Genomic DNA, 10,237 nt, shown 5'->3' on the forward strand with positions numbered 1-10,237 from the left:
ACAATATCGTCAGTGTGCACGCTGGCTCCTTGGGGAACCATTAAGAACACAGTTTGGTTTGGTAGCCTTGGTTTAGTGGCCTTAGTTTAGTGGCTGTATCATGGCAGACGTATGACTTCGGTGGCTGGTGTGTTAACGAGCCAGCGACTGCCTGCTCGCTCTACCTTTGTCTCTGTTCCTTCATCTTTGATGGACATGCTATCATGACACTTGTTCATGGAATTCGGCTCTTTGGCCGCAGAGGTAGTTAGTCACCTCTCTAACAAAGGGGTTGCGTTTTGACAAACCCAATGAATGTACTTTGTCTTGGTACACATGTTTAGGTTAGAGATAAGGTAGAGCGAGGGGTCCTCATCATGGTAGGCGAGTGTTGGTGGTGTTTTGAGGTGAATGTGTGCATTACCTCTCTGAAAACCAACATTAAATACAGATTTTAGTCTATATATATTCTGCCTATGATGGTAGATTGAGGATAAATCCTATTTTGAGGTTCTGAGGATTTACATGGATTGGAATTTCAATGCCAAACTATATGCCATGTGTATCTGTGAAGGTTGCACAATGGAGATAGTAGCAGATCTAAAGATTTGTTCGAAAAAGTCTAGGGAGACCAGGTAAGCTGGAATCCTTCCACCACTCAGACTGTTGACTGAGGAGCTAATTTCCCTGAGGTCCTGCATTAGATCTCTAACGATACACGCATAAGTTGTTTTCTCTGACAACATCCCTAAAGAGTGCAAAGTGTTATTGATAAGAACGGATTGCAAATTTACAGTGACTATAGTACCCTGAAGGGTTTTATTCAGGCCCTGTAATTGTTCTTCTTGGAGTCGTTGTCTCTGCTGGATTTTTGGACGATGGCGACATGTGTATCTGAAGCTGGTGAACTGTTTTCTGGACCAAGTGGTCTCGGTATGTCAACCTGAGCCCACGAGTCCACGACGGCAGTCAATGAGCGGAGCCAATCGGTTCAGTAGGTCCTGGCCAACTAACAGTGGTTCCGTATTAATGGGACATATGTAAACAGGGTCTGTTAGCATCATCCCTTGAAAGGTGTCAATCCAGGCCAGTTTTGTGATAGACGACCTATCTTGCGTGTAGCTTGTGACGCTTACGTTGCAGGTCTCTGTCTATAACGGTTTGCCAAGGGAGAGCTTTGCTCTAGCCACCTCTGCGAAGGTGTTGGAACCCATTAGACTATTTCGGAACCGGTGTTGAGTAGTGTGTGGGAGTTGAATAACCCACGTGTCAGGCGTTGCCCTTACGGTACAGATCGCCCAAGAAGGTCAGAAAAGGAGGGTGTGGCATGTTAGGAGTGACTGTTTTGGGGAGCAACTTGGACACTGTTCCCCTTTTCCCGACCTACAAAGTAAACTTTGGTGTTAACGGGAGGGGGTACATCGTCTAGTCATACTGACGGGGTTTCAGTGCCGTGTTCCCTTGAGGAGGTCGATGGACCTGGTGAACAACGAAGCACGTCAAGCTTAGTTACTAACTCAGTCAAGCGTCTCCTAATATCCTCCATTTCCTCTCTCAAATCTTGTTCTCTGAGGGTATTTGAAACCTTGCCTACCCACTCACCTTCTTGTTTGGGTTTTCGTTCGAAACGCGCATTTCTTTTCGGCCGGCGAACGTTTTGTTGTTTAGGCCTGCCGTGACCCTGGGGGTGTGTCTGGTCACCACCCCCCTGGTTCTGTTGCCTACCCTGCTGGCGGGGTGATCGCCACCTTTGGGGTCCTGTTCTAGCATTCACCTTAACGCGAGGCATTTCGTTGCCTTCAAGCGCTAGGTCTGCAAATGAGGCTTGGATCCCCAGGGCTCTGGCGTCACCTTCGTGCCCTCGGGCAGGGCGCACTCGTGTCTCCCATGCCAGTTGCGCGTATCTTCTGATTTCCTGCATGGTGGGGTTGCCCATTCTGCAGTGCATCGTGACGTCATATCGCACGCACTCGTGGAGGTTGTGAAGGAAAAGAGACTTGAAAGCTCGTTCCTCCTCCAGACCTGGTGCATTACTTCCTTGGAAGTACATGGTTCTCAGGCGTCTATAATACTCACGCGGAGGCTCGTGCCTCTTCTGGGTGATGGCGAAAGCAGCTATGGTAGCGGAGGCTTCGTCGATATACAGCGAATACTCCTCGCGTAGGGCTTTACACAGAGCTGAGTAGCGGTTTCGTGTACCAGTCGGTAGCGTTTCCATGAACGCATGGACACTCCTTACCGTGGTCTTCCATATGAGCTTGAGTTTTTCGCACGAGGAAGCGTAAGGCAAATCAATCAGGCAGTGCTCAATTTCCCTAAGATAATTGTCGATGTTTGAATCTCGATTATTTGGGTCAAAGCATTCTATGTCCCCTGCGAGGGACTTGAGTTGTCGGATGCGCAAGCGCTGGTGTTGGTATGACCACGGGTCGTCCGAGTCATCCGAAACATCATAGTCACTCGGATCGCTATAGCGATGAGGACGACTTCCTCCCCTTCATGGTGGGGAAGGAGTCCAGTCGACGCGTGGGGGTGGACCCCGGGTTGCGTACATCTCCCTGGCTAATGGGATATTCGAGCCGCTTACACCACTCTGGGCTTGAAAATAATTGTCCCCCCTTCGTGGTGTGGAATCAGTCGGTTTGAAACGCACGGTGTCATGACTGAAAAATGACTGAGGAGGGCAACTATAAGGAGGGGCACCTGCCTCCAACCAGCGGGCCGCTGGAGGATTTTGAAAGGTGCCTTGGAGGACGAAGTCAGAGACTGTACCACTAGGGGCAGCTCGGCTCCTATCGTGTGTTCCTGGGTTTCTCAGGGGCACATTTCTACGCGTATCGCTAAAAAGGGAGCCCTCTTCTATGTCAGATGCCGTGCGGTGCGTTTCATCTGCACTTACCTGATCTGACTCTACTTTTAGCTGGGCAGCTTGAAGCTGCCTGCGCAGGGCTTCGTTTTCCTCCTGCATCTGGGCATTATCTTTCTGTGCCTGGACTTTCTCAGCTTGAGTGCACCTAATTTCTTGGTGCAGGCTGAGATTTTCCCTCTGCACCGCATGATAGCTGCTCTGCAGCTGTGCGAGCTGGGCCTGGTGCTCGGCGGTTTGCAGTTGGGTTTTGCGGTGATGAAGAAGGAACATTTGGCCCACAAGGTCCAGGATTGTGCGCATTGGCTTCCCGACTGGGTTGTTGACATAATCAACTAGTTCCTGCAATGCTTCATCACAACGACTAATATTGTAGCCGTTAAGGTTATCTCTCTCCTCTATGGAGAGACGAAGGACAGCAGCAACTACATCTTGCAATGCTGGGTCGACTAACCTCTGTGGAGCTTTAGCTCCAGTCACGCAGGGCGATTGGTGACTCATTTTACTGGGGCCGTAAAAATTCTTGTGATAGTGGCTCTGACAGCTTGTTGTTTTACAGTTGATATAATGCTAACACGAAAGCACAGTTGAGAGGCTTCGACCTGTGGCTTACGGTCTACTGTTATGTAATGTGCAAATTTCACTGTGTTCTCTCTTTGGTGGATGTCAATGAAGTGACTTGGCACCTCTCTGTAACATTTAGATGAAAGTGTTAGGAGTTAAATAATAACAACAGCAGATTTTAAGCAGACTGTAGTACATTTTCCAACCCCTAATTCACTCTTAAGAGCACTTTCACACCACACTGGCTTATGTTTGGCAAGTTTTGAGAAGTAAATTGTCAAACAGAACCAAACTTTGAAGTAAGGATTTCAAGTTATTACTTTGGATTCTTATGCATACACACTGTGACAGAACTGGCACGTAGGATGCCTCACACGAGGCACCAATTATTATGTAGGGCTTTACTGGTTGTTTAGATCAGTGTTACTATCAGAAATAATTAATAATTATTTCTGTAGTTATTAATCAATATTTAAATTAATTAATTGGATCTAACTCATTAAAACCTCATATAGGACTCCAGTAAATGTAGTGTGCTACGTTTAGGAGCAAGTTTGGTTATTAGCAATAATTAATAATTATCAAAGATAATTATTATTAAAATCAATAGAACATTGATGAGAATCAATGTTAACTTTTTTTTTTAATCCTTTAAAATCAACACTAGCTTATTGATCATTCTAATTCAATCAAAGATAATTATCAATTATCAAAAATCAATAGAATATTAATAAGGATTAACATTGACGGGGCACCACCCTGAAATCAGGGACTAATAACCGAATATTAAAACAGTCTCAATATTAGATTGTTTTCTTAGGAAAATCGACATCCGAAGAATATCGATTTTCGAATAAAAAAAAACAATGAATGAAGGTTTGAATCCGAGCACTGACATCCCGTCAGCACGACACAGGCGTATGCAAAACAAACCAAAACACTTCTCTCTGTAATATAAACAAAGTTTATTTATGCAGTAATATCAATTAATAATTAATACAATGCAGTCAATAAACTTCCGACTTACAACTACAAACTAAACAGTGATATGATTAGATATGGAAATAAAAATAATCCTATAACACAAGGTGTGTGTGTGACAGTGTGTGTGTGTGTGTGTCAGTGTGGTTAGTGAGAGAGAGAGAGAGAGAGAGAGATGATTAAGTGACAGCCCGAAAGCTGATTTCGCGATAGCTGGAGATGAAGCAGCCGTGTTCATCACTCAGAGACGCGGTTTTACAAGCGGGGCTCGTAAATGTCCCTTGTTATTTGACTCTTTAATGGATGAACTCAGTTGCTGTCTCACCCGCGATGGCGAAAATGCACAACAGTCCAATTTGGTTGGACTACAATACAGCAAAACAAATTCGTGATAATTAATACCCTGAGTATTAATAATTAGTGGACATGGCGGTCCGTAAACTGTACAAGCAAAAACCTTGAAACACAAGAATAACACGCTATAATATTCTATCTCTGCCCAGACGTAAACCTCTTACTTGAATCGCATGAGGACACAGGTAGAATGTGTTTTCCTCCGTCCTTTAACTTTGACCCGGTTCCTTGAGGCTCGGGTGATGACGGGGGGCCGTTTCCTCGCTCTGTCGGCGGGCGGTACGGCTGTTGATTCTCGGCGGGCTGGCGGAGAACTCAGAAATGTCGACTTGATTGAAGATGGAAGAGAAATCTTTAATCTCTTCACTTCTGTAGGCCAACGGATGAAGATGCGAATTGCTCGGCGGTCTCCTTCGGATCCGTTAGAATGTTTGGTTGAACACAGAGTAATCTCAACTAGTCCAGCGAGATGGAGATTGTATGGCTACAGTTTCAAGTCGGACATTACTTCCTTATGCCACAAGGTTACACCGGAGAGCAGCAAAAAGCTACGTCCGTATTCGGTGAACGAAGTAGCCGGAAGCCACTTTGGAAGCATTTCAGAATTATTTGAAGTCCTGATGATGTCATGTTTGAGGGATGTTCTGTGGTGTGCCTCATCCTATAGGAGTTGAGAGCTCGATCCTTTAGAGGGCAAGGCTTCATGGATCTGTAGTCTGTTTTGGACTCCCTTTGTTTGATTTTGGCGCGATTTTTATCAGTACAACATCTGACTTAGAAGGAGGGGGCTTGAGGAATGTTTTTTATGACTGTTAGGCCTGCCTTTGTCTTCTATCTGAATACATGAGGCCCAACAGTTATAAAAACTTAGGACACTAAAGAGACCTTTCTACTGACTCTGAAAAACACCAAAATAAAGATGCCCAGTGTCCCTGCTCATCTGCGTGAACGTCATTAGGCATGCTGCATGGAGGCATGAGGACTGCTGATGTGGCCAGGGCAATAAATTGCAATGTCCGTACTATGAGACGCCTAAGACAGCGCTACAGGGAGACAGGAAGGACAGCTGATCGTCCTCGCAGTGGCAGACCACATGTAACAACACCTGCACATGATCGGTACATCCGAATATCACACCTGCGGGACAGGTACAGGATAGCAACAACTGCCCGAGTTACACCAGGAATGCACAATCCCTCCATCAGTGCTCAGACTGTCCGCAATAGGCTGAGAGAGGCTGGACTGAGGGCTTGCAGGCCTGTTGTAAGGCATGTCCTTATCAGACATCACCGGCAACAACGTCGCCTATGGGCACAAACCCACCTTCGCTGGACCAGACGGGACTGGCAAAAAGTACTCTTCACAGACAAGTCACGGTTTTGTCTCACCAGGGGTGATGGTCAGACTCGCGTTTATCGTCGAAGAAATGAGCGTTACACCGAGGCCTGTACTGCTGAGAAGCGGGATCGTTTTGGAGGTGGAGGGTCCGTCATGGTCTGGGGCGGTGTGTCACAGCATCATCAGACTGAGTTTGTTGTCATTGCAGGCAATCTCAACGCTGTGCGTTACAGGGAAGACATCCTCCTCCCTCATGTGGTACCCTTCCTGCAGGCTCATCCTGACATGACCCTCCAGCATGACAATGCCACCGGCCATACTGCTCATTCTGTGTGTGATTTCCTGCAAGAAAAGAATGTCAGTGTTCTACCATGGCCAGCGAAGATCTCAATCCCGCTGAGCACGTCTGGGACCTGTTGGATCGGAGGGTGAGGGCTAGGGGCATTCCCCCCAGAAATGTCCAGGAACTTGCAAGTGCCTTGGTGGAAGAGTGAGGTAATATCTCACAACAAGAACTGGCAAATCTGGTGCAGTCCATGAGGAGGAGATGCACTGCAGCTTAATGCAGCTGGTGGCCACACCAGATACTGACTGTTACTTTTGATTTTGACCCCCCCCCCCCAGGGATACATTATTCCATTTCTGTTAGTCACGTCTGTGAAACTTGTGCAGTTTGTCTTAATTGATGAATCTTTTTATGTTCATACAAAAATTTACACGTTAAGTTTGCTGAAAATAAAAGCAGTTGAAAGTGAGAGGACGTTTCTTTTTTTGCTGAGTTATATATATATATATATATATATATATATATATATATAAATATTTTTCCAGTCAGTTCTACCAGGGACAAACTGCTGAACATTCAGCAGCATATACCAGACAACCTGTTCCCGGTTTTTGAATATTCTGAAGTTTTGCTGGACATTTTAGTCGGAGGTGCGGCTGTGTTGTTTAAACACGCTAGGAGACAAAGGCGAGGTAGACGAGCAGGCGCGCTGGTCAGGCTCCGTCGGCACGGCTTTAGAGCAGTGCTGCCGAGTATTCATCTAGCGAATCTCCGCTCTCTTCCTAACAAAACAGACGAACTACATCTCCTCACCTGCACAAACAAGGACTTTTCAAACTCTTCTGCCTTGTGCTTCACAGAAACATGGCTGAGTGAAGCCATTCCAGACAGCGTGTTACATCTGCCGGGCTTTCAGCTGTTCAGAGCAGATCGCATCGCGGAGTTAACGGGGAAAACGAGAGGTGGTGGAACATGCTTTTACATCAATGAAAGTTGGTGTACAGATGTAACAATGGTAAAAAGGATGTGCTGTCCTAATTTGGAAGCGCTCTTTATTAACTGTAAGCCGTTCTCCTCGCCGCGTGTGTGAACACAGCGCTGCAACAGCAGACTGATCAAATCACAGACACAGAACAACAATACCCGGACTTAGTTATTATTATTCTTGGGGATTTTAACAGGAAATCTCTCACGTGAACTGCCCAAATACAAACAGTACATTACATGCACCACCAGAGACTGGAACATACTGGATCATTGCTAAACAACAATAAAGGATGCATATCACTCTGTCCCTAGAGCAACTTTGGGACTATCTGATCACTGTCTGGTTCATCTTCTTCCAACCTACAGGCAGAAATTAAAATCAACCAAGCCAGTAGTAAGGACTGTAAAGTGATGGACCAATGAAGCAGAGCGGGAACTACAAGCCTGCTTCAATTGCATGGATTGGAGTGTTTTTGTGGCTGCACACACCAATTTGGAAGAGCTCACAGATACTGTTACATCATATATTAGTTTCTGTGGGGATATGTGCATTCCTACTAGGACTTATTTCTAGGACTTATAAGTTCAACAACGACAAACCGTGGTTTACAGCAGAGTTCAGGCAGCTTCGTCAGGCCAAAGAGTATGCTTACAGGGGTGGGGATGAAGTCTTGTAAAATCAGGCCAGGAACACACTGAACAAGGAAATCAGAGTGGCTAAATGAAGATACTCTGAGAAGCTGAAAAACAAGTTTTCAGCTAACGACCCTGCATCAGTGTGGAGTGTCATGAAACAAGTCACAAATTACATGACTCCTACCTCCAACCCTGTGGTGGACCAACAACTGGCTGACAATTTGAATGTGTTCTACTGCAGATTTGAAAGGCCCAATATCACACCCCACACCCACTCTGACCTTCACTTCACACAAACACCAACACCTCCTGCAATCCCACTCCTCCCCCTCCTGCTACTCAACCTGCACTTAAGATCTGTGAAGATGATGTGAGCCAGGTCTTTCGGAAACAAAAGACAAGGAAAGCTTCAGGCCCAGATGGCGTCTCACCAGCGTGTCTTCGATCCTGTGCTAACCAGCTGGCCCCCATCTTCACACAGATCTTCAATAGATCACTGGAGCAGTGTGAAGTTCCATGCTGCTTCAAACGCTCAATCATTATTCCTGTCCCAAAGAAACTAAAAATCACAGGAATTAATGACTACAGACCCGTCGCCCTGATGTCTGTGGCCATGAAATAATTTGAGAGACTGGTGTTGGCTCACCTGAAGAACAACACTGGACCCTTTCTAGATCCCCTTCAATTTGCTTATTGAGCGAACAGGTCTGTGGATGATGCAGTCAACATGGGATTGCATCATATCCTGCAACATCTGGACAGACCAGGGACATATGCAAGGATCCTTTTTGTGGACTTCAGTTCAGTTTTCAACACCATCATCCCAGCTATACTCCAGAATAAATTACACCAACTCTCTGTTCCCATGTCTATCTGTCAGTGGATTACCAGCTTTCTGACGGACAGGCAGCAGCTTGTGAGACAAGGGAAACTCACTTCCAGCACCTGTACAATCAGCACTGGTGTCCCCCAGGGATGTGTGCTCTCCTCACTACTCTTCTCCCTCTACACCAATGACTGCATCGCCAAGGACCACTCTGTCAAGCTCCTTAAGTTTGCAGACGACACCATTGTCATCAGCCTCATCCGAGATGACGATGAGTCTGCATACAGAAGGGAGGTTGAACAGCTGGCTGTCTGGTGCAGTCAAAACAACCTTGAGCTGAACACACTCAAAACGGTGGAGATGATTGTGGACTTCAGGAGGAACCCCCCAACACTGACCCCCCTTACCATTCTAAACAGCACTGTGGCAGAAGACTACAAAGGACAGTTCGGAGTGCTGAGAAGATTATTGGTTGCACCCTGCCCCCCCTTCAGGAACTATACACTTCCAGAGTGAGGAAAAAGGCTGGAAAAATCACTCTGGACCCCACTCACCCTGCCCATTACCTTTTTGAACTGTTGCCTTCTGGCCGACACTTCAGAGCTCTGAGCACCAGAACCGTCAGGCACAGGAACAGTTTTTTCCCTCAGGCTATCCATCTCATGAACAGTTAAATTGCCCCATTGAGCAGTAACTATGTGCAATACACAGTTTAGTCTTTTTTTATATTTATCCAACACATCCAACCTCCTCTGCCATTGCATTCCTCTGGAAAAACAAAAAAACATTTGCAATGTATTTAACATACTGTATTTGCACTGTACATAACAGATAACAGATTTGTATTAGATTTGCACTATGTGTGTCTGTGTGTGTATGTACATACGTACATACACTGTAGGGGGAAGTGGCAGTAGTGGCTTGTAGCAAGGCCCTTGACCCTATCATGGGTCAGCTGTATCATGGCTGACCCTGCGCTCTGACCCCAGCTTAGCTGGGATATGTGAAAACTGGGGCAGTGGTAGCTCAGCGGTTAAAGGCTCTGGGTTACTGCCCAGAAGGTCGGGTTTCAAGCTCCAACACCGCCAAGATGCCACTTGGGCCCTTGAGCAAGGCCCTTGACCCTATCTGCTCCAGGGGTGCCGTATCATGGCTGACCCTGTACCCTGACCCCAGCTTAGCTGGGACATGTGAAAACAAAGAAATTTCACTGTATATATGAAAATGTGTGACAATAACAATAATAAAGGCTGTGTATAATTATTATTATTTTTTTTATATATGTACACTGGAATCTCGTCACCAAGACAAATTCCTTGTATGTGTAAGCATACTTGTAATAAAGCTGATTCTGATATATATATATATATATATATATATATATATATGTCTTATTGTGTATTTCTATATATACTTTATT

The sequence above is a fragment of the Myxocyprinus asiaticus genome, chromosome 12 (assembly GCF_019703515.2).
Source record: "Myxocyprinus asiaticus isolate MX2 ecotype Aquarium Trade chromosome 12, UBuf_Myxa_2, whole genome shotgun sequence".
Classification (NCBI taxonomy): Eukaryota; Metazoa; Chordata; class Actinopteri; order Cypriniformes; family Catostomidae; genus Myxocyprinus; species Myxocyprinus asiaticus.